Genomic DNA, 25,076 nt, shown 5'->3' with positions numbered 1-25,076 from the left:
ACCAGAAGTAAAATCCAGGTAGCAAATTTAATAAGCGGTTTTTACTAATAGCTGACAAATTTGTAAGATTAGTATTCTGTGGTTAGTGTTTCTAATTCATTGTATTTGTAGATTGTGGTATTGTAAGGGATCTGGTCCATTTCCCTGTTTTTCAGATGAGTTTACAGAGAACCAGAGTGAAACTAAGCCAGACAGCTGATGCATCATAGGGGGTCCCTGGGACTGTGAGGTGCCAGTGCAGCTGGGCCCAGAACAGTGAGGCCCTTAATATAAGTGTGTGTACTCTGAAGGACGCAGGGAGAGGAGCCAACTCCTCCTTTTGGGTGTCAGCATCCTTTCTTTCACACGGTTCTGAGAAAGCAGTATTGAATTAAGCAGCGAGCTTGCTGTCCCAAGGTGCAGACATCCTGAGTGAGTCTGTTCTAGGAGGAACCCCTGCCTGCCCCTGCTTTCTTGATTAGCCAAATCCAAATCAGAGGTGAATGAACAGATGTCTTTTTTGTGTCAGGTGTCATGTCTACTACCTAGACACTGTAGAGCAGTTGAGACTTATCTAAGAGCATTTTAATGGTAGAGCTGAGACTCCTTTGTATCACAGTGCCTCTCTACTTTAAATTAATTTATTTTCTCTTCCATGGAAGAGATTTATATGGGAGTCTTGTTAAAGAATATTTTGACATCTATTTAGATGTTATTCCCTAACTGTACTCCATAGTACTTTATTATGCACAGTTCTGGTGTCTAATTATCTCAGATCTGCATTGTCTCCTTAGCCAAGTCCCTGAGGCCCTGTATCATTTTGATCTCGCTTTTGTATGACCCTTAGGGCATGGGATATTTTAAGCATCCAATAATTAACTTGATTAATAGGTAAATATTTGTTATCAGTTTTTTAATTGCACCAAATTTTACATTTTAGCATAATGGAAAACCTATGAAGAGCTAGATTTGCTACTTAAAGTTCATATCCTCAGAAGGTTTAAGATAGAGAAGTTATCTACTGCTGTTGTCATTTAAGAGGAGCCTAGTGCTTCCACATAAGACTTATATTTAATATGTTAAGAATTAAAATTAGGAAGAGTGAGACAGGTCATTTATTTAAATAGTTTTTAGTCATCTGGTTAGTCTACTAACTTTTATGGCATCATCCCAAAATATATGTAGTTACAAATAATGAATAGCTGTCTTCTAATGAATTATAATCCTCTGTGTGTTTTGTTGTACTGATTTGCTGTGGGTTTATCTTGGAGGAAAAAGAAATACTTCATGACTTCTTAGGATGTTTTTACAGAGGGGTACAACTGTGACCAGTCTTAGTACTTGATCCCAGTCAGCATTCAGAGTGCTGTTTTGGTGTCAGAGGGAATTAGGTGAAAAAAATGTGGATAGATTGGTATAAATCTGTAACTGCTATTAGAAAAAACAAGGCACATTCCATATTAATAATGGACAGTATTGTCATTTCTGTTTCAAGGACCCAATGAATATCGAGTATGAATATATAACCTTTATTTAAACTTCTATTTGATTTGTATATACTCTTTACTTTGTCTTAAATTCTCTTTTTTACATGGTGATACTAAATATTTGTGGTTAGTTGATATTAAGTATTAATAGCCTCTATGGGTGGTTGAAGATACGCTTGTTTCTCAGTCTAGAGTTTATACCCATGTCATATCTTTGTAAGTAATTTTTTAAAGTCTCCTTCCAGCTGTCTTCATTCTCCTGTTTCACTGATGCACATATACTCAAAAGATTTAAGACATTTTATATACATTTGCCAGTCAGGGGGGAAAAATCTGTCAACCACATCTCCAGAGTCTGCTTTTTCAATTAGTCTGTAATTCACATTTACCTTGAGGTGTATGTAGGCTAGTAGGTTAGATTAGTGGGTATATTCAAGCTTGCTTCTTTTATTCATTATAATGTCTTTGAAATTCAACCAGGTTGTTGCATGTATCAGTGGTTGATTCCATTTTGTTGCTCAATAGTATTCCTTTGTATAGCTGCACTAACAGTTTGTTTATCCATTCACCTGTTGAAGGACATATGGGTTATTTCCAATTTGGAGCGATTATGAATAAACATTTATATATGGGTTTTTTTGTGAACACAGTTTTCATTTCTCTAGGATAAATACCAAGGGTTGGGATTGCTGGGTCATATGGCATATGTACGTTTAACTTTATCAAAAGTTGCCAAACTTGTTTTCGAGAATAGCTGAAAACACCCCAACTCACAATGTTATGAGAGTTCTAGTTGCTTTGCATCCTTGCCAGCATTTTGTGTTGCCACCACTTTTTATCTTATTTGTTCTTATGTCATTCTGGCTTTAATTTGGATTTCTCTAATGTCTAATAACGTTGAATATTTTTATGTACTCAGTTGCATTCCATCTGTTCTTTTCAGTGAACTCTGTTCAAGTCTTTTGCCCATTTTTTAATGGCTATAGTTATATGCTTTCTTACTGTTGAATTTTGAGAGTTCTTTACATATTCAGGATACAAATCTTGTGTCAGATATGTCATTTGCTAATATTTTCTCCCAGTCTATACTTTGCTTTTCATTCTCTTCACACTGTCTTTCATGGAACAAAAGTTTTTAATTTGATGAAGTCCAGTTCATAATTTTTTTTCTTTTATGGATGGTTCTTTCGGTGTCCTGTCTAAAAATACTTTGCTTCACTCCGTGTCACAATTATTTTATCTCATGTTCTAAAAGTTCTATAGGTTTGCATTTTACAGAACATTAGATCTGTGATCCATTTTGAGTTATTGTATAAGGTGTGAAGTTTAAGGTTCATGTATTTTGGTTTATGGGTGTCTAATGGTTACAGCACCTATTGTTTAGGGAAAGACTGCCCTTTCTCCATTGAGTCATCTTGCACTGTTGTCAGAAATCAGTTGGTCACATTTGTGTGGGTCTCTTTCTCAGCTCTATTCTGTTGCGTGTATCTGTCCTTTCCCTATACTACAGAATGTTTTAATTACTGTTGGTTTTTATTATGTTTTTAAACCAGGAAGTATGATTCTTTCAGTTTTATTCCTCTTCAAAATTATTTGGCTATTCTAGTTCCTTTGCCTTTGGTTTCAGAATCAGTTTGTTTGTATTGAAAAATATCCTGGGGAGGGGTTGATTAGAATTGTGTTAAATCTGTAGATCAGATGGGAACAATTGACATCTTTACTGTGTTGAGTCTTGCAGCCCTTGAATGTGGTATCTCTCTCTGCTTATTTACATCTTTTCTTATTTCTTTCATAGTGTTATTAGTTTTAGCAAACAAGCTCTTGTACATGTTTTGTTAGATTTGATATTTCAGTATTTCAGAGCTATTATGAATGGGTTTTAAAATTTTTAGTGTCTGACTGTTCTTTGGTAATATATAAATATGATAGACTTTTGTGTGTTGACCTGTATCCTGTGACCTTGTCATCTTACTCTTTAGTTCTAAGAGGTTTGCTTGGTAGATTCTTTGAGATTTCTATGTAAATAAATATGTCTGCAAATGGCGATAGTTTTATTTCTTTCTAATCTGTATGCTTTTTTTTCCCCCTACTTCCTTTCACTGGCTAGAACGTCAAATACAATGTTGAATAGAAGTGACAAGAGTAAATATCATTGATTCCAATTATAGAGGGGAAAGCTTTTTTCCCAATTATAGAGTGAAAGCATTCAGGCTTTCACCATTAAGCATGACGTTAGCTGTAGGCACGTCCTTTTACCTGATTTGGGTTTGTTTTGCTCTTTTTTTCTTCTAGCTTCTGAAGGTGGACAGTTAGATTACTGATTTGATAAGTTTCTTTTTTGTTAATATAAGCATTTAATGCTATACATTTTCCTCTGAGCATTGCTTAACTACATCATGCAAATGATGTATTTTTATTTCCTTTTCAGTTCGAGATATTTTCTAACTGCATTTGAGACTTCCTTTTTGACTTGTGGATTATTTATAAGTACATCACTTAATTTCTAAATTTTTGGAGATTATTTCTGTTATTTATTTGTAGATTAAGTTCATCATGGTCAAAGAACATATTTTATGTTGCTTCAGTTCTTTCAAATTTGTTAAGATTTGTTTTATGGCCTAGGATATGATCTGTCTTGGTGAACATTTTGCATGTACTTGAAAAGTAAGTGTATTTAGTTTGCTCTTGCTGGGTAGAATGTTCTGTAGGTATCAATTAGATACAGTTGGTTGATGGTGTTCTGCCTTCTGGTTGATATTTTTGTCTATTAGATTTTTGTTGCATAGTTTTTGGAGAGGAGGGTGTTGAAATCTACAACTGTAATTGTAGATTTGTCTATTTCTCCTTCCATTTCTGTCTGTTTTTGCTTCATATATTTTGAAGTTCTGTTGTTAGGTGCATACACGTTTAGGATTATATTTTCTTGGTGAATTGGCCTTTTCGTTATTATGTTGTGGCTGTTTTTATTCCTGGTAATTTTCTTTGCTTTGAAATGTACCTATTTGATAATGATATAGCCAGGTCAGGTTTCTTTTTATTAATAGTTCTGTGGTATATCTTTTTTCATCCTTTTTATTTCTAACCTACTTATCATATTTGAAATAAATTTCTTGTAGGTGGCATACAGTTGGGTCATCCTTTTCAAAAAAATCTAATAATTTTGTCTTTTATTGGTATTTTAGGTTATTTACATTTAATATGATTACTGATATGTTTAGATTTAGCTCTGCTGTTTTATTATTTGCTTTCTGTTTGTTCTCTTTATTGTTCCTCTTTTCCCCCTTCCTGCTGTCTTTTGAGTTATTTAAACAGTTTTTAGTATTCTATTTTAATTTTATTGTGGGTTTTTAAAAATTATTACATCTCATTATAGTGTGTTTGTAGTTGCTCTAAGATTATAACATATATATTTAAGTTTGTATAGTCTATTTAGAATAAGTATTTTTCCATCTAAGTGGGTTGTAGAAATCTTAACACCATATATATTTCTCTGCCTTCTTCCTTGTTTGTTGTATTGTCTTTTGTATTACATCTACATACATATAAAACCCCATCAGATAATTATATAGTCTCTGCTTTCAACCTGATGGTTACTGTGTGTTTTTTTTTTTTTTTTTTTTTAAATCTCAGCATCCGCTGGATGGTTACCATTTCTCTAATCTTCCTTAATTATAGATAATACATTTTTCCCTTGATATCTTTTCTCTTCTATCCTTTAGTAACTCTTTCAGAGTGGGTCTGCTGGCAATGAATTCTCATAATTTTACCTTTATCCAAACGTGTCCTCATTTTGCTTACTTCCCTGGAGTCTAAGTTGACAGTTATTTCCTTTCAACCCTTTAAAAATGTGCTATTTCCTTTTGAACTGCGTTGTTTCTGGTTAGAAATTTATAGGCAGTCAAGTTATAAAATGTATAATGTATATAAGTGGTGCATCACTTTTTTATTGTATATATTTAATGTATATAATTTATAGGCAGTCACATAAAATGTATAATGTATGTAAGTAATGCATCACTTTTTTTTTTCTTGCTACTGTCAAAATTTTTTGTTTTTATTTTTTACCAGTTTGACTGTCTGGGCATGGGTTTCTTTGGGTTAATCCTTTTTTTTTTTTTTTTTTTTTTTTTTGGAGGCGGAGTCTTGCTCTGTCACCCAGGCTGGAGTGCAGTGGCGCAATCTCAGCTCACTGCAACCTCTACCTCTCCGGTTCAAGCAATTTTTCTGCCTCGGCCTCCTGAGTAGTTGGGATTACAGGCGCACGCCACCATGCTCAGCTAATTTTTTGTATTTTTAGTAGAGACAGGATTTCACCATACTGGCCAGACTGATCTCAAACTCCTGACCTTGTGATCCGTCCGCCTCGGCCTCCCAAAGTGCTGGGATTACAAGGCATGAACCACTGCGCCCGGCCCTCTTTGGGTTTGTTCTACTTGGTTTCTCTGTGCTTCTAGAATCTGATATACATTGTATCTTTTACCAAGTTTGTTAAAGGTTTCAGCCATTATTTCCTCAGATATTTTTCTCCATTGCTCTCTTTCACTCTCTTTTCAGGATACCAATGGCATGAATACCAGACCTTTTGATATCCCAAAAGTCCTTATGGCTCTGTTCACTGTTTTTCACTTGTTGTTCAGACTAGATCGTTTCTACCAGTCTATCTTCAAGTTCACTGACTTTCCTGTGTCATCTCCATTTTGCTTATTAAGCCCATCCAGTGATTAATTTCAGTTACGGTATTTTTCAGTTCTAAATTTTTTTTTTTGAGACGGAGTTTCACTCTTGTTGCCCAGGCTGGAGTACAATGGCACGATCTCGGCTCACCATAACCTCTGCCTCCTGGGTTCAAGCTATTCTCCTGCCTTAGCCTACGGAGTAGCTGGGGTTACAGGCATACACCACCACGCCCAGCTAATTTTATGTTTTTATTAGAGACAGGGTTTCTCCATGTTGGTCAGGCTGGTCTCAAACTCCCGACCTCAGGTGATCTGCCTGCCTCAGCCTCCCGAAGTGCTGGGATTACAGGCATGAGCCACCGCGCCCAGCCTAAAATTTTCATTCTATTCTATTTCATGGCTTCTGTTTATTTGCTGAGACCTATTTGTTTCAAGAGTGTTTTCCCTTGTTGGAGCATTTTTATCATAGCTGCTTTAAAGTGTTTGTCAGATAATTCAAACACTGTATCATCTCAGTGTTGGTGTCTGTTTATTGTCCCATGCAAGTTGATATTTTCTGGGTCTTTCATATTCCAAGTAATTTTAGATTGCATCCTGGGCATTTTCAATATTACATTATAAGACTCTGGATCTTACTTAAATTCCATGGAGAATTTGCTATTTGTGTTTTAGCAGTCAGTTGACTCTGTTAGGTTCAACCTTCAAGTTGCAGCCAGCTTTCTGTGGGTGGTGATTTCAATGACAGTTTGTTTTCAGAGCCTGTCCTGCTTTGCTGTTTGGGTCTGTCCTGTATGCAGTATCACTTTGATATTGTTCCAGTTTGAGATAGGTGGTAATCTCTCTCTTAGTTCAGTTCTCATAGTTTTTGGTTTGCTGTTTAGGTTGAGATCCATGCCATGTTCAACTCTGGGATGAAGCCTGGAGTTTATAATCAACTTTATGGATTCACTTTTCTGTGAGTTCCTCCCTCTCAGCAATTTCCTTTATGCTGTCTGCTCCCAACCTCTTTTCAGTCCTTGAGAGGAAAAGCTGGGTCTTTTTCTACTCTGCTCACTTCCTGTGATTGCACCCACATCCAGGGCTAAGTGGTAGGAGTACAGAGAGGAAAAAAAAAGTCGATGGAAAGAGGTTGCCCACTCTCTTGAAAACGACAGCTTCTGGGATTGTGGAGAAATGTTTCCCTCCCTCAGATTTTTAGATACCTGTGGGCGCCCAACTATTAACTACCAGGATCCTTTTCCCAGCTTCTTAAGCCTGAACTGGAGGGCTTCTCCTGGATCTCTGCATTGATTTCCACTTCCAGGTTTTCCCCAAGTCCAGGTGGCAGGATACAAGAGGAGAAAGAAGTAAACTTAACGCTGGTTCCATGTTACCATTGAATTTTGATATTTTGCCATCTACCTCCCACCATTTACTTTTCAGAGTCTTTAAATATCTGCTCCAAGCATTCCGGGGTTTTGTAGCTATATTCAGTAGGAGAGACAGGATGGAGTGTTTTTACTCTATCTTGGTTTGCATTGAAGCAATGTGTACTGTTAACTATGACATTCATTTATTCAGCCAACACACATAGCTATCATTTGAGTGCTTACTATGTATTGGGCACTTATTACATATATTATTTGTTTAATTCTCCAATAATTTTCCTCATTTTAGACATGAGGAAATTTAAGGGTAAAACTGTTAACCTATGTCCATAGATGTTAAATACAAGCAGGGATTTGTATTTCTTCCTTTTCAAGATAGAGTCTTGCTCTGTCGCCTAGGCTGGAGTGCAGTGCTGCTGTCTCAGTCACTGTGACCTCCACCTCCTGGGTTCAAACCATTCTCCTGCCTCAGCCTCCCGAATAGCTGGTACTACAAGTATGTGCCACCATGCCCAGCTAATTTTGTATTTTTAGTAGAGATGGAGCTTCTCCATGTTGGCCAGACTGGTCTTGAACTCCTGACCTCAAAGTGATTTGCCCAACTCGGCCTCCCAGAGTGCTGGGATTATAGGCATGAGCCACCACACTGGCCAGGGATTTGTATTTCTGACCCCCAAAGCTTTGCCATTTGCCTCTATGCCAGTGGTTCTCAAAGTGTGGTACCAGGGCCAGCATCATCAGAATCAACCTGGGAACTTGTTAGACACACAAAATTTCTGGCTCTACCTCAGATCTACTGAATCAGAAATTCTGGGAGTGGGACCCAGTAATTAGTTTTGACAAGCCGTCTGTTATCCTGATACATACTAAATTTGAGAACCATTTCTCTATGCTGTATAACTTCACAAGCACTATGTGTGGTTTAGTTTCTTAGCAAAACCTTAATAAAAGAAACTGATTTTTCACTATTGTTTGAGACATATGCTAGTATGCTAAAATCTAATTTTTTACTAACATCACTGACATATAGCTTGAAATTCACACTTTTCTATGTTACTCAAGACAACAGTAGTTAAAATATAAATACTTTGACTTAAAAAATTTAAATGTATGCATATAATAGGGGCTCCAAAAGTAGTCATGTGTTGCTTAACAACAGGGATACGTTCTGGGAAATATATCGTCAAGCGATTTCATTGTTCGAACGTCATAGACGAGACTTACACAACCCTAGATGTTATAGCATACTATACACCTAGGCCATCTACCGTAGCCTGTTGCTCCTGGCCTGCAAACCTGTGTAGCACGTTACTGTACTGAATACTCTAGACAGTTATAACACAATGGCAAGTATTTATTTATCTAAACATCTGTACATAGAAAGGATACAGTAAAAATACAGTATAAAATATTTTAAAATGGCATACCTGTATAGGGCACTTATTTTGCATGGAGCTTGCAGGACTGGAAGTTGCTCTGGGTGAGTCAGTGAGTGAGTGGTGTGTGAATGTGAAGGCCCTGAACATTACTGTATTGTAGACCTTATAAATACTGTACGCTTAGTCTACACTAAATTTACTTAAAAATCTCTTTCTTCAATAACAAAATGACCTTTAGCTTCCTGTAACTGTTTTACTTTGTAGACTTTTTAATTCTTTATGACTTTCTGCCTGTTTCGTAGTAGTACTTATTTTAAAACACAAACATACAGCTGTACAAAAATGTTTTTTCTTTATATCCTTATTCTATAAGCTTTTTAATGTTTTTTTAAATTTTTGGCTTTTTTGTTAAAGACTAAGATACAAACACACATTTGTCCTGAGCATACACCTGGTTAGGATCATCTAGACATCACTAGAATAGGAGTTTTTCAGCTCTGTTATGATCTTAAGGGATCACCATCATATATGCCGTCTCTCATTGACACAAACGTTGTTATGCAGCACATGACTGTATATGTAAAGAAATCAATCTTAGATACGGTTTTCTGCCAACAAATCACCTCACGTCTGGTAACTACTATGCTATGTATTGCCCTGTATTTTAAATTTCAGGATATTAATATTGTTTGTCCTAGATTTCAGGGTAACTTTTGAGATTGGCTCAGATTAAGATTAGGTTGGCTGGGCATGGTGGCTCATGTCTGTAATCCCAGCACCTTGGGAGGCTGAGGTGGGTGGATTGCTTGAGGCCAGGAGTTTGAGACCAGCCTGGCCAACATGGTGAAACCCCATCTCTACTAAAAATACAAAATTAGCCAGGCATATTGGTGGGTGCCTGTAATCCTAGCCACTCTGGAGGCTGAGGCAGGAGAATCACTTGAACTCAGGAGTCGGAGGTTGCAGTGAGCCAAGATTGTGCCACTGCACTGCAGCCTGGGTGACAGAGTGAGACTCTGTCTCCAAAAGATTAAATGGCCCATATTTGGAGAATGGGTCCTATTTCATAGAATTTTTTCCCACAAAATATTAAATGTATAACTACATTTAATTTGCATATTCCTATAAGACATTTTATATACACTTACCAAGTGATGGGAAAAAATCTGTCAACCACATTTCCAAAGTCTGCTTTTTTAATTAGTCCATAATTCTCATTTACCTTGAAGTATATGTAGGCTAGTATATTGGATTAGCAGGTATATTCAGATGTGAAGGTTAATTATGGACCATTGTCTCTTTTGTGATAAATTTTGGGGTCAGAAACCCTTGTGTTTAAATCTGAGCTTTCCTTTTACTAATAAGGTTGTTGGGGGTTTGGAGCAGAGCAGATGTTATTAATTCTCCATTGTAGAAATAGGCTTTATAGCCATTCTTTTTGTATTCAATTTTAAGTTCATTACTCCAAGGTGTCTGCATTAGCAAGATGCATACTATCTGCTGGATACTCTTCAAGGAGTATCAGTACTAAGGTAGAAAGGGCTGCTCTAGACTGAATGTTTGTATTCCCCCCAAAATTCATATGTTGAAACCTAATCCCCAGTGCAATTGTATAAGGAGGTGGAGCCTTTGATAGGTGATTAAGTTATGAGGGTGGTACCCCCATGAATGGGATTCGTGCCTTTATACGGAGCCGAAAAGATGAGAGTTCTCCTTCCACTGTGTGAGGTTACAGTGAGAAGATAACCATCTCTGAACCAGGAAGCAGGTCCTCACCAGACACCAAATCTGCCAGTGCTATGATGATCTTATACTTTCAGCTTCCAGAACTATGAGAAATACCTTTCTTTTGTGTATAAGCCACCTTGTTTATGGTGTTTTCGCTATGACAGCCAGAAAATATTAATACTAAGACAAGGACCCTGCCCTCAAGGAGTTTACTGTCTATGGAAATAAACAGGAAAGGACTTATGCCAAAAATGTGATTGCTATGATACAGATATGTACTGTGGATGTGCTGTTGGTGGTACATATACCACAGATACCAGCAAAATACTGCATCCAGTCAGTTCTGCTATAATGAGATGTATACATTCTTAAAAATCACCAAGTGTAGGGAAAAATAAGATTGGGGCACAACATATAAAAGTTTCATCAGTAACACATTTTTAAAAGAAGTAGGAACCTAATAAAAATGATAGCACCGTTTTAATGGTTTTACATGTTAAAATGGTTAAGAGAAACATAAAAACTACAATAAATATGGCACTTTACCTTTAAAAAGACCTGAAGTTTGCTTTTGAATATAGTCATGGGAAAAGATGCCTCTTGTGAGTTACTATGAAATGGTGGAAGGACAGTTGCCTGAAATCTGAGGGAAAGTTAACACCAGATGTGGATGGCTGTGGCTGGTAACATAAGAGATGTACTGAGGTAGCTGGGAGATGTTTGAGGTATATGTTTTATGTGTTCCTATGTTCAGGCTGTGGCTGGATGCAGTTTTATTTCATCTGTCTAGTGTTAAATGGCACATAAGCAAATGGGATTCATGTGCTCATGTTGTGCCCTAGTGTAACCAGCACATTGAAACAAATTGTAGATTTCAAAACAAACATTACAGTAGAACTAACTGCATCAGGGCTTTTATTCCATTCCGAGAGCTGGCTTACCAGCACACCACTGGGAAGAGCTGTCCGTCAGCCTGGAGGAGTCTTGGATGCCTTTACAGGGAAGATGATGAGTGAACTGAGATTTGCTGAATGAGTGTAGTAATATTTTTGCCAGGTATAGTATAAGTAGAGGGAGGGCATTCCAGGCAGAAGGAACAGCAGCTTGTGGAATAGCATGCAGAAGGAAGCCTCGTGTCTCCAGAAAACTCCTATGTAGTTTGAACTTGGAAAGAAAAAGAAACACTGTTAATGAAATTTAGCGGTTAGGCAGGAGCCAAATTCATCATGGCCCAATGTACCACTTGAAAGAATTTACATCTTATCCTTCAAGGGGGAGAGACCACTGAAGAATTTTGAACAGAAACCATGTCCCAGTGCTGATTTATGTGGCTCTCCTGGAGACAGCATGGAAGATAGTTTGAAGCAGGGCCAGCTGGACTCAGAATCTGGAGGTAAGGAAGAACAAATGTGTGTCTTTAATAGGCTTGGCCCCTTTGAGAATATTGTAAAAGCTATAGATGCTCACTGGCAACTGTGTCCTTTCTTTGTTCCTAGAAATCATTATCACTGTAATTTCATCTCTTGGTATTAAGGGCCAGGGCCATGAGAGTTAGCCTTTTATATGGTGATGAGTCAGGTGAATTTATAACCAGCTTTCACAATAGCTAGTTTCACTGTTAGCTTTATTCTTACAATGTTTAAAAATCGTGTGGTGAATCATAATTGGAGGATTTTAACATCTTAATGTGTATCCATTGGCAAATAATTACATGGGTCAAAGGCCTCTTTATGTACTAGATTCCTATTTTTGCCCAAATTATTTTTATTTTATTTATTTATTTTTTGAGGCAGAGTCTTGCTCTCTTGCCCAGGCTGGAGTGCAGTGGCATGATGTCGGCTCACTGCCACCTCTGCCTCCTGGGTTCAAGTGATTCTCCTGCCTCAGCCTCCTGAGTAGCTGAGATTACAGGCGCGTGCCACCATGCCCAGCTAAGTTTTGTATTTTTAGTAGAGACGGGGTTTCACCATGTTGGCCATGTTGGGTTTGAACTCCTGGCCTCAGGTGATCCACCTGGCTCAGCCTCCCAAAATGCTGGTATTACAGGCGTCAACTACCATGCCCAGTCCCAGATTATTTTATAATAAAGAATGACTAGCTGGGTGTGTTGGCTCATGCCTGTAATTCCAACACTTTGGGAAACTCAGGTGGGGGGGATCGCATGAGTTCAGGAGGTCGAGGCTGCAGTGATCCTGGATTGCACCAGCCTAGGTGACAGAGTGAAACTGAGACCCTGTCTCAAAAAGAAAAAAAAAAGAAATAACCATTGTAAAGGATGAATAAATAATAAGCAAGTAAAATTCAAGGTTAAAAAAAGCTGTAACATTCTTTCAAGCAAAAGTTACAATTAGTACAATTAGATACAAATGACTTGAATAACACATCTAAATGAAATAAGCCATATATCCCACTCTTTAAAAAATCAGTATTTTCCCAGAGTGCTCCTTGGCAAGTGTTTTGGTGCCTGTTACAGAGTAAGGTGCTGAGAAAACTCATAATCTGGTTGAAGATACTAATGACACACTAAAAGTAATTGAAGGCAGGAATATCAGGTTAAAACATAAAAACCATGTCCTACAGTTTTCTAGTTGATAAACTATCACATACTCTATTTAGGATGTAATCAGTATGCAGTAACTATTTATTAAAAGACTAAAATGTAGTACTTAAGGGAGAGTTAGGAAGAAATAATGGAAACATTGTGGGACTTTGGAATTTTCTGATCTTTGAAACTTTGGAGAGTATAATTAATGGATTATGGATTCACAGAGGCCATATACCCTTTCCGTAATTTGTCTCTGGTACTTCTGTAGAGCAATAGTTGGTGCTGTTTTTTTTTTATTAGAAAACTGATATAGAAAATTATATTATTTTAAAATTATATGTATTATTAAACTAATAATATATTAAACTATATAATTAAACGAATATAGAAAAGTATATTATTAGAAAAATAATATACAATCATTGTAGAAAATAAAAGAATGCTACTTGTATAAATAAAAATTAAAGCTCTTAATAACCTTTAAAAGCACTGATTTTTCTTTGTAACTCTTTGATAGGGGCCAGATCATCAAATACCAAGTTTCTGCTACTAGTAAGATGCTGTTCAGCTATCACTTACTAACCTATGACAGCCATTTGTGAAAGGAAACCTACATACAGGTGTAGGCATATAATAAAAAGGAATTTTATTATTGATAGACGGTTACAGTTATACCATAATTCGTTGGCCTTAGTTCACTCTAATAGGCAGATATTTGAATCTTCACTTAATCTAGACATTACCAAAGTGTGCATTTATCCATATTCTTCTCCCTTAACTCTTAGAGTCATACATAATCTTTTCTTCATGTCATATAATATTTCTTCTAGTCCTCAGTATTTACTAAAATAATAGTCTACCCTTCTCTTATAGAAATAAGATTTTTTTTTATGAACCCCTGTCCTCATCATACGTAATCCATACTGCTTTGTCTTCCAGCTGAGCCGTTTGGTTCTTCTAGCATATGCAGAGAAATTAAGTCTTAGTCATTTAATAAGACCACATCCAGGAATAAAATCGCCTTTTAAACATGGCATGGAAGACCCTTGAGAGTCTCTCTCTTCCCCACTTTTCAGGTTGCTTTGTCTTTTACTTGACACCATCCGCCCCGTGATCAGCCATCTGAATCACTTTCCGTCTTTTGGAGAGCCAGGCCCTTTCCTGAGTCCATGCCTTTGCGACTGCCTGAAATGCCATTGGCACGTAGCTATTCAGTCATTAAAACCTAGCTCATGATCACCTTTTCTGTGAAGCCTTTCCTGACCCCCTGCACTGGTTAGGATTAGTTGTACGGTAGCAAGTAACAGAAACTCCAAAATAAGGATGGCCTAAAAATGAGAATTTTTTTCCTATAAAAGTTCAGAGTTTGCAGTGTAGGGCTAAAATGACAGCTCTGCTCCACGAAGTAATTTTCAGCTCATGGCTTTGGAAGCTCTCAGATTTGACCCTTGTCCTCATGGTTCAAAATTGAGGTATCTTTGTTTTAAGCAGCAGTATGGAAGAAAACAGAGACAAAGGGCATACGCCAGCTGTTTCTTTAAAAAGCTTCCCTAAAGCCTCCCACACCATGTATCTGGTTGCATCTCATTGGCCAGAACTTAGTCCATGGCCACAGGGAAGGTTATATTATTATGGAAGAAAAGAGAACAGGTATGGGGACAATTGGCAGTCTGCCACATTACTCCAACTAGACGTAGTTGCTTTGTGCTTTGTGTTCCCAGAGCATTCTAATCATTTCACATTTAGGCTATGTTGTCATCTGCCTTCTCTGCTGGATTCTGGACTTATCAGAGACTGTGTTTTTCATCTTTTCATCTCTAGCACTTTACATAAAGTTTAGCACATAGTCCATGCTCATACTTGTTGAATGAATGGATAAAGACATTTGGGAAGAGTACAGCAAAAATATCAGACATAAGCAGATGGCAGTATTTAAATACCCATGTGTACAAAGGTAATTGCTTATGTAGACATTGATGTCTTTTCTTATACTTAATTTTTTTCCTATTTTCTCTATTATGTGAAAAGAATAGACACAGTCAATAGTAGAGGGCATGCCTCAAAATTGACCACATAGAACATAGAGTTATTTAAAAGATAATATGATTCTCTGTGTTATACTTTTTTTATTATTGTAGTAAAATATACATAACAAAATTTGCCATTTTAACAATTTCTCTCTCCCCCCCACCCTTCCCTTCTCTCCCCTTCTCTAGCTCTCTTTCCCTCTCTCTCCCTCCCTCTTTTGAGACACAGTCTCTCTCTCTGGCTCAGGCTGAAGTGCAGTGGTGCCATCATTGCTCACTGCAGCCTCAACTTCCTGGGCCCAATTTGTCCTCCTGCCTTGACTTCCCAAGTAGCTGGGATTGTAGGTGTGTGCCACCATGCCCAGCTAATTTTTAACTTTTTTTGTAAAAATAAGGCTTCACTATATTACCCGAACTGGCCTTGAACTCCTGGGCCCAAGTGATCCTCCTGCCTTGGCCTCCCAAAATGCTGGGATGACAGGTGTGAGTCACCACACCTGGCTCATTTTAACCATTTTTAAGGGTATAGTTCAGTGGCATTAAGCACATTCACGTTCTTGTGCAACCATCATCACCATCTATCGGCAGAACTTTTTCATCTTCCCCAACTGAGACTCTCTACTCATTAAAAACTAACCTCATTTCCTCCTCTCCCCAGCCCCTGGAAACTACCATTCTACTTTCTGTCTCTATGAATTTACTACTCTAGGAACCTCATGAGAAGAATCATCAGTATTTGCCCTTTTGTGACTGGTTTATTCCACTTAGCACAATGTCTTCAAGGTTCATCCATGTTGTAGCATGTGTTAGAATATCCTCCCTATTTAAGGCTGAATAATATTCCATTACGTATGTACCACATTTGGTTTGTCCATGCATATGTTGATGGATGCTTGGGTTGTTGTGCTACCCCCAAACACCTATTACCCACAAACACAAGCCACATACAGGTTGATATCCCTTATCTGAGATGCTTGGGACCAGAAGTGTTTTGGATTTCAGATTTTTAAAAAAATATTTGCATTATGCTTACCAGTTGAGCATCCCTAACGTGGATATTTGAAATGTTCCAATGAACATTTCCTTTGAGCATTATGTAGGCATCCAAAAAGTTTCAGAGTTTGGGGCATTTTGAATTTCGGATTTTTGGATTTAGGGATGCTCAACTTGTACTCACATAGCTTCTTAAAAGGAAATTTAAGAAAAGTACGCTCACCTATATTGAGAACTTATTTTTCTAGCAAGTAATTTATCGCCTCTCCTAATCTTAGCTTCTGAAATGTAAACTAAGAAAGTTATGAAGAATGTTATCTAGGTGTCAAATCTTAAAATTAGATCCAAGAGTGGAATTAGAGAAATACAGTGGCCTTCACAATAAAAGACTAAATTTTAAGAGTCTCTTAATTATTTGGTGAGAGACACAGGACAATACAATCTGTGAATTTCTATTCTTTTGAACTATGAAGATTTTATCATGACTGGAGTGAGAAGAAATATAGCTGTAGCTTGATGGTTTTGCTTTTATAAAATTCATCTGGTAGTGAAGAGAAAAAGATTATTAATGGGTAGAGTAAGAAAAATTAACTCCATTCTTACTGCGTGACTTTTATTATCAGATAGCAATCTGATAACTGATTATTATCAGTTTGGTGACAATAATTATTTTTGGATGCTTGATTGCTAGTACTTTGCCTGATGCCTAGAAAATTCTGATTTGGGATCTGTATCCTAATGGGCACATAGCCCAAATTAGCAGTCAAATTCTTCTATTAAAATTATCTGATAAAGATTTCAAATAATTCATGCATTTACATGGAATACATACCCAGTGGTTTAAACAGAATTTCATAGACGCTTTCCCATTGAAGCTGATTGTTTGGCAAAATGGTGAGTCATGCTTTACTGGCCAACTCACACACCAGCTGTTGGTATAATCAGTTACCTGAGCCAAGATCAAAGCAACAGAATAGAATATAGTACCTTGGCTCTGATACTTTCTGTCTTTTCTAAAAGAAAAAAAAAATTGGGATGTAAATTTCCATCCCTCTCCTATGTGCTTTGGGTTTTAAGAAGCAATATAAGACCATTTTTTATCTTTAGAATCTTACAGTTGTAGAGATAAAATTGATATGCTTGAAATGATCTGAAAAGATGAGAACAAATTGTGGTGTTAACTGTAAACCCTTTTAGAGAAATCAACAGGGAGACATTTGAACTTGATGTAGATGTTAAAAATAGAATTGAATGGTAGAGGGCCAACTAAGGGAGGTATTTCAGAGTAAGGAGAAATTAGTTTGGATAAAGCAGGGCCTGATTATGGGTGGTAATGAGTGAATGCGAGGCGCAAGATGCTCCAACTGTTGAATGTTCCTAAAAGAAATGGAATCTGGCAGTATTATGAGTCCAGGAAGACCGAGAGAGACTAAGGTGTTGTAGAAATCTAGGAATGGGACAGAAGAAATCTGGACAAAGTTTCTGGCGGTGAAAGTAGACAGAAAAGGTACATTGGAGGGACATCTTGAAAAAAGAAACTGTTGAACTAGGTAACATTGAATATGGTGGTATTAAGTGGAGGAAGAGTAAGATACTCTAAGATTTTCCCAAGAAATCAAGTACAAACCTGGTAAATGACATTTCAAGTACAAACCTGGGGAGACATATTGTTAATTTTGGATATAGTTAATTTGAGGTGCAGTGGAGAATAGCCAGATTGGAACAGACTTTTAGGCTGTTAGTGGACTGAAGAGTGTGTTGAATGTATGGACTAGAAGTGTGTTTCCCATACACATCCAGTTGTATTTGAGGAGGTGAAAATTGGTCCTAGAGAATACTTGTTTATAACTGTAAAGGCAGGAACATATGTTCTCATAGCTTCTATGTATATGTTAAAAAATCTTTAAGTCAAATAAAATTTTTTCCCCATTAGCATCATTTCGCTTGAAGGAACTAGGATGGTTAAATAGATGAAGTTCATCAGTCACATCCAGGAAACTGAAGTTTTTTCCCCATACAGTGAAATAAGAAAGGTAGTAAGCTGCATCTTGCTAGCAGTAAGAAAGATGCAGAACCAGGATAAGAACTCAGATTCTCTAAGGAGCAACATCTTAGAATAAACGTATCCTTGGTATGACATTATATTCTTCATTATTGTAAATTATTGAATTATTTAACACGTTTAATTTTACAACATTTGAGGTAATGTACCAGTAGAAAGTGGATGCTTCATGTTTTTCTTTGGTGGAATATTTAGTTGGGTTGACTGTGCCAAATTTTATTTGTGGCTTTCTCTCTCAGAATGACTCTTTTTGTAAATAGCAAAACATATATAACCATATAGAGTCAAAGAGAAAAAAAAACTTGGCAGAAGACTATATCCATTGTTATTGGATTGTAAATTGTCCTAAGAAGTAATATCTTACAGGAATGATAATTAGAAAGGTAATATAATTAGAAATAATAGTCTTATGTAGGGGTGGACTATTATTGGGGTTTCACTGAAGGATACCTGAGGTGGTTGTTAGTAACACTTTGTGAGTGCCTCCAAGTACAAGTACAGTACTGCTTTCTGCTTTCTTTGTTGTCTCTCTTGTGTATGCTGCTTTTTGGTTATTCTCCTTTTCTGTAGTAAAATGTAACCCATATATAGAAGAATGAATATATTATAAAGGGGCAGTTTAATGAGTAATTATAAAGCATATTTGCTACCCAGATTAAGAAATAGAATATTGCCAGTGAACCAGAAGCCTGCTGTGTGCCCTTTCCCAGTCAAACTCCATCTGTCCCCACCACATCCCATCCCCCAAAAGTAACTATATTCTTTTGTGAACATCATTTTTTCTTTCTCTTTAAACTTTTACCATCTATGTGTGCATCCTTAAATGGTATAGTTTAGCTTTGCCTCTTTTGTACACATGTCTACACACATAGGTATACATGTCAGTATTCATGTGTATATTTTTATTTCTCTAATCCATTGTGCATATACTATTCCATTGTATCAATATACTATAATATATGTATTCTGCTCTACTTTATAACACTGAAAAACACAGCTGTGACCAGTTGAAATAATGCCCAGGAGGATCACCTCTCTCAGAGAACGAAGGTATTAACGTATTCAAATGGATACCTTTATTTGTAGAATACTTCTTAATATCATGTGATATACTAGAATTCTAGGGAACATGAGTTATGAAATACTGGATAAGACCTTTTGTTATTACATTCTGTCACTGAGGAATTTCAGTGCCTGCTATTCCTACAGTCATGTCTAAGGAGAACATTCACTGAGGGCGTAAACCAAGGTAGCTGTGCTTTAGATCGTGAAAGACCTTACCTTACCTGGCAATAGGTGATTGGACTGGCATGGGTATCCAAATTAAAGTCACCAGTGATTGGTCGGACACTGCCCAACCAGGTGGACTAGCACAGAAAGTTGTCTCCAAATGGGAATGAGCTTAACCAATCAGGTTCTGACAGGCCTTACAATTGGCTATATTTGGTTAAAGAACTATTGCTTTTGCTTTTAATTTTCTGTCTGGATGTACTCCAGATAAACAAGGTAGAGTGCTGGTTACTGTAAGGATACACATGATGCGTATCATAAAACTCACAAAAAGAAATAGAGATAGGCAGTTAAGTATTGGAAGCAGAATTTGAAAAATCAAGAGAAAGAGATAGGAGGGGCCTGTGATAGACCAAGAATTAGCAAAAGGTATGAGAAAGTGGCACCTATGAGGTAGAAGAATACGGAGTCTAGAAGCAGAGATACAGCTGGTGGCTGGAGGCAAATCACATATCTAAAGCTGATACCCAGGGAGTTGCTGGGTGCCAGTAAGAACCAAAGTTCTAGGATGAAGATCTGCCATTGCCTACTGCTCCTCTTGCTGCCTCCTAGGGCAGACCTGGAACCACACCCATTCTCAGTCCCAGTATCCTTGAGGCCCAGACCCACTTGTGTTACTGATTTTGTTCTTGGACTTCTGACTATCAAATCCATACTTATTAATCAGGATCCTTCCTCAGCCATACACATCTACATTTGTCTACCCTTAGTGTGTCAGAACCTTGCAACCAGAAGAGACTCATAAATGAGTTGAAATTCATTAGTTGTATTACTTACCACTAATTCCCAATACTGTTTGAGAAAGTCACACTGGCTTGAGTGGAGACCTGTATTTGTGATTCTTTTCTCCATTGATTGTGTTCTCTGCCCCTCTAACCCACCATTTATTTGTGTCTTTATTTCCTCACTGTTGCTTCATCTTTAAAAAGTTTTAAAAATATTTCATCATCCATTTCTTCTGCATTTTGCATGTATCTTTGAGTTTATAATATGAAATTAGATTGATCTTTTTCAAGATCGACTTCCTTTTTATTTATTTGAAATGGAGTCTTGCTCTGCCACCCAGGCTGGAGTGCAGTGGCATGATCTCAGCTCACTGCAACCTCTGCCTCCCAGGTTCAAGCAATTCTTTTACTCCAGTGTCCGAGTAGCTGGGATTACAGGTGTGCGCCACCATGCTGAGCTAATTTTTGTATTTTTACAAATCCCAAAGTGCCGGGATTACAGGCGTGAGCCACCGCACCTGGCCCCAAGATCTATTTCCTTTTTAAATAGCATTTTAAAAATATTGGATTTAATATTTTCAAAGTACAAAAAAGAAAAAAAAATGAAATTACAGTAAATAGAACTATCCAGAGATAACCACAGTGTTATTTCCTAACTATATATTTTTTAAAAATATTTGTGGTATATATGTGTGTTAAGGTCTATTTAGTTGTACTGTTTTATAACCATTTTTATTTAATATCATGAACATTTCCAGAATATTAAATGCTCCAGAAACATGGTTTTTTATGTCTATTATTCCAGCATGTAAAGGCACCAGAATTTATTTAACCAGTCCTCTGTTCACTGAGCAATATGATTATTGCCAATTTTTTCCTAATATAACTAATGCTAGGATGAATATTTCCTGCATATAAATCTGTATCCTTATCTGATTATGTTCTTGGAATAAATTTCTAATTGTGAAGCCTTGGATAGAAAGATGTGCATAGTTTTAAAGCTTTGGTACATAATATACAGTTTCCTTTTTGAAATGTCATGTGGATCTATGCTCTCACATTAGTGTGTGACAGTGCTACTTTCTCAATACCCATGCTAGATAGTACCATTAAAATGTAAAAGAAATAAAAGCAGACTTTGCCAGTTTGGTTAGTGATAAATCTTGTATCACATTTTAATTTGGATGTCTTTGACAAATTCCAAGAATGACCTTTTTTCCATATATTTACTGGCCAAGTATACATCTGATTTGTGATTATTCTGGAGATATCCTTTGCTGTTTTTTAATTGAGTTGTTGTGTTTTACCATTTTCTTTGTCTTGTTTTCTTTTTTAAATAGAGACAGGTCTTGCTTTGTTGCCCAGGCCGGACTTTGAAGTCCTGGGCTCAAGCAAGCATCCTCTCCACACCCCCACCGCCACTCCCACCTTCTTAGTAGCTGGTCTATAGGCGCACGCCACTGCGTCTGGCATATCTTTTTCTTATAAATTACATATATTAATTTTCAGCATATGACAACATACTGTCATATGTCATCTCCATATGTCATGTTGAAAATGTTTTATTCAGCTTATCACTTACCTTTGTTTATGACATTTTTGGTATACAGAAGTCTTAAATTTTATGTCATTTAGTCTTTTGATCATTGCCTTTTGGTTTATTGCTTCAGCATTTTGCTTAAATAGGCCGTCTTATCTCTTATTTGAGAAATCATAAGTTTTTCTATGTTTACTACTTTTTTTTTTTTTTTTTGAGACAGAGTCTCACTCTGTCACCCAGGCTGGAGTGCAGTGGTGTGATCTCTGCTCACTGCATCCTCTGCCTCCCAGGTTTAAGTGATTCTCCTGCCTCAGCCTCCCAAGTAGCTCGCATTACAGGTGCACGTCACTACACCTGGCTAATTTTTGTATTTTTAGTAGAGACACGGGGTTTCACCATGATGGCCAGGCTAGTCTCGAACTCTTGACCTTGTGATCTGCCCACCTCGGCCTCCCAAAGTGCTGGGATTACAGGCATGAGCTGCCGCGCCCAGCCTGTTTACTACGTTTTAATGGTAGGTTTATGTTTTTATAATCCGTTGAAATTCTTACCCATTCATCTTATGGGAACATTTGAGATTACTCAATTTTAGGCCCCAAAGTATAGTTTTTTAGTTTCAGAAAACTTGACTGTTCACTTTTTATAAGTTTTTCGTCTACTTCCTCCCTCCCTCCACTATATATATATCTGCCCATCACTGTATAAAATTTGTATTTATTTTATATATATAGACACACACACATATATATATATATCTATTTTATATATGTGTGTGTGTGTGTATGTATAATCAACATGTTACAGGAAAGGGGTCCTGATACAGACCCAAGAGAAGGTTCTTGGATCTCGCGCAAAGAAGAATTCAGGGTGGGTCCATAGAGTAAAGTGAAAGCAAGTTTATTAGGAAAGTAAAGGAATAAAAGAATGGCTATTCCATAGAGTGGCCCTGTGAGCTGCTGATTGCCCATTTTTATGGTTATTTCTTAATGATACACTAAACAAGGGGTAGATTATTCATGCCTCCACTTTTTAGACCATATAGGGTAGCTTCCTGACTTTACCATGGCATTTGTAAACTGTCATGGTGCTGATGGGAGTGTAACAGTAAGGATAACCAGAGGTCACTCTTGTGGCCTTCTTGGTTTTCGGGGGTTTTGGCTGGCTTCTGTAATGCAGTCTGTTATCAGCAAGGTCTTTATGACCTATATTTTGTGCTGACCTCCTATCTCATCCTGTGACTTAGAATGCCTTCACTGTCTAGGAATACAGCCCAGTAGGTCTCAGCCTCATTTTACCCAACCCCTACTCAAGATGGTTCATATGCTTCTGGCAGACATACGTATACTCGAATATTTAGTATAATGATGATTGATTAAAAGTCATACAAGGAACTGGGGGGCATCTCCAAATATATCAGAAATTTAAGCAAAGACCTTCCATTTGTATTTTCTGTTGGTAATAGGAGAAAAAGGAGAAACACAATGAGTTGTATTTTTCTCAATTTTCTGCATAAAGGAAGCATATCAGTTTTTTAAAGAGAAACCTTGGCAGTAAAGTCAAAGAGGAAATTTTTGTGTAGGTGTTTATATCAGGGGTGATGTCTTTGATACTTTTTTTTTTTTTTTGAGAAGGAGTCTCACTCTGTTGCCCAGGCTAGAGTGCAGTGGTGCAATCTCGGCTCACTGCAGTCTCCTCCTTCCGGGATCAAGCGATTCTCCTCCCTCAGCCTCCGAGTAGCTGGGATTACAGGCGTGCGCCACCACACCCGGCTAACTTTTGTATTTTTAGTAGAGATGGGGTTTCACCATGTTGGTCAGGCTGGTCATGAACTCCTGACCTCAAGTGGTCCAGCCACCTCTGCCTCCCAGAGTTCTGGGATTACAGGCATGAGCCACTGCACCCAGCCCTTTGTACCATTTTTATAGAACCTGGAATAATACAAGACCACTTATTTGATAAACTCTTAAGAAGTTGAGAGCATAACGTTAAGTTGTAATTCTGGTATAGTATTTGTGTAGGGAGCCAAAATAATACAAACCACATATATATATATTTCTGGTGAAGTAATTTGATAATGGATAGAACATAGAAAATCAGTGTGGGTGGTGAGATAGTCCCAAACTAGTTATTTCAAAATAATAATCAAGATTTTTTTTTTTTTTTTTTTTTTTTTTTTTTTTTTTTTTTGAGAGGGAGTTTTGCTCTTGTTGCCCAAGCTGGAGTGCAATGGTGCAAGCTTGGCTTACTGCAACCTCCGCCTCCCAGGTTCAAGTGATTCTCCTGCCTCAGCCTCCCGAGTAGCTGGGATTACAGGCGTGCACCCCCATGCCCACTAATTTTTTGTATTTTTAGTAGAAATGGGGTTTTACCATGTTAGTCAGGCTGGTCTTGAACTCATGACCTCAGGTGATCCACCCACCTCGGCCTCCCAAAGTGCAGGGATTACGTGCATGAGCCGCCATCCCCTGCCGTAATCAAGATTTTTGACCTGATTTTATTTTACGTGTATTTGTGATTTCTATTTAGTACTTGGGAAATAGTTGTGGAATGGTTCATCCATACTAGATCTAAGTATTTCCCCTGGAAAGTTTTACATTTTATTGTGAAAATTAGAAAATCTATATAACAAGATGTAGAATCATCCCATTTAAGTGGATTTCCAGGATTGACCTGCAAGCAATAAGAAAGGGTTTTTACCCACTACACTTCAAACAATTATGATGCGAACTGTTTAAGTTAATAGTAAGTGTTAATTCATTTCACATCTCAGAGAATGTCTAAGAATTTTGGGGATATTAATGAAGCACTACATCCTTATCAAAGAATATTGAGAATTCTGCTTTAAACTACTCAGTTTATCTTTGAGACTGTTTAAACCTCCTTTTCTTTATCTGCAAAAGAAGTCTCAAATCTTAAGCCATGTTTATGGGAAATGACTATACCTTAAACTGTGTAGGAAGTTATTTTAGGGGGAGACAGGAAAGGGAAAGTTTGTATTGGAAGAACAGCATTTCTTTGATTACATATTTTTGTATCTGACACTGCATTTACATTGTTTAAATTGAACATAAATTTGTACCTGATCAAAAACATGTCCAGCTGTGGAGTATGAGACTATTTAAATAACTCAGTATTATACATTAGGATTTTAATTTAATTGGAGAGTAGTATGATCAAAATTAGTTGTAACTGTTATGCTATGTTAGACCTTAAATAACTTGATTCCATTTGTGGAGTACTCTGCTTATTTTTAAAATTCTGATATTAAAAGAAAAATC

General features: G+C 37.1%; 1 protein-coding gene across 4 annotated transcripts in view; it reads left to right on the top strand.

Annotated features, from left to right (window-relative positions):
* The window catches only part of SOCS5 (suppressor of cytokine signaling 5), a 64,420-nt gene that overhangs the window by 20,781 nt on the left and 18,563 nt on the right, over positions 1–25,076 (top strand). Inside the window, exon 2 of one of the 4 annotated variants that reach the window (XM_028831618.2) lies at positions 11,889–12,009. The exons of the other annotated variants lie outside the window; for them this stretch is intronic. The gene's annotated coding sequence lies outside the window, so the exon portion shown is untranslated. The remainder of the gene's footprint in view (positions 1–11,888; positions 12,010–25,076) is intronic. 4 annotated transcript variants of the gene reach the window in all.

The sequence above is a fragment of the Macaca mulatta genome, chromosome 13 (genome assembly GCF_049350105.2).
Source record: "Macaca mulatta isolate MMU2019108-1 chromosome 13, T2T-MMU8v2.0, whole genome shotgun sequence".
Taxonomy (NCBI): domain Eukaryota; kingdom Metazoa; phylum Chordata; class Mammalia; order Primates; family Cercopithecidae; genus Macaca; species Macaca mulatta.
This window is presented reverse-complemented; position numbering and strand designations above follow the sequence as displayed.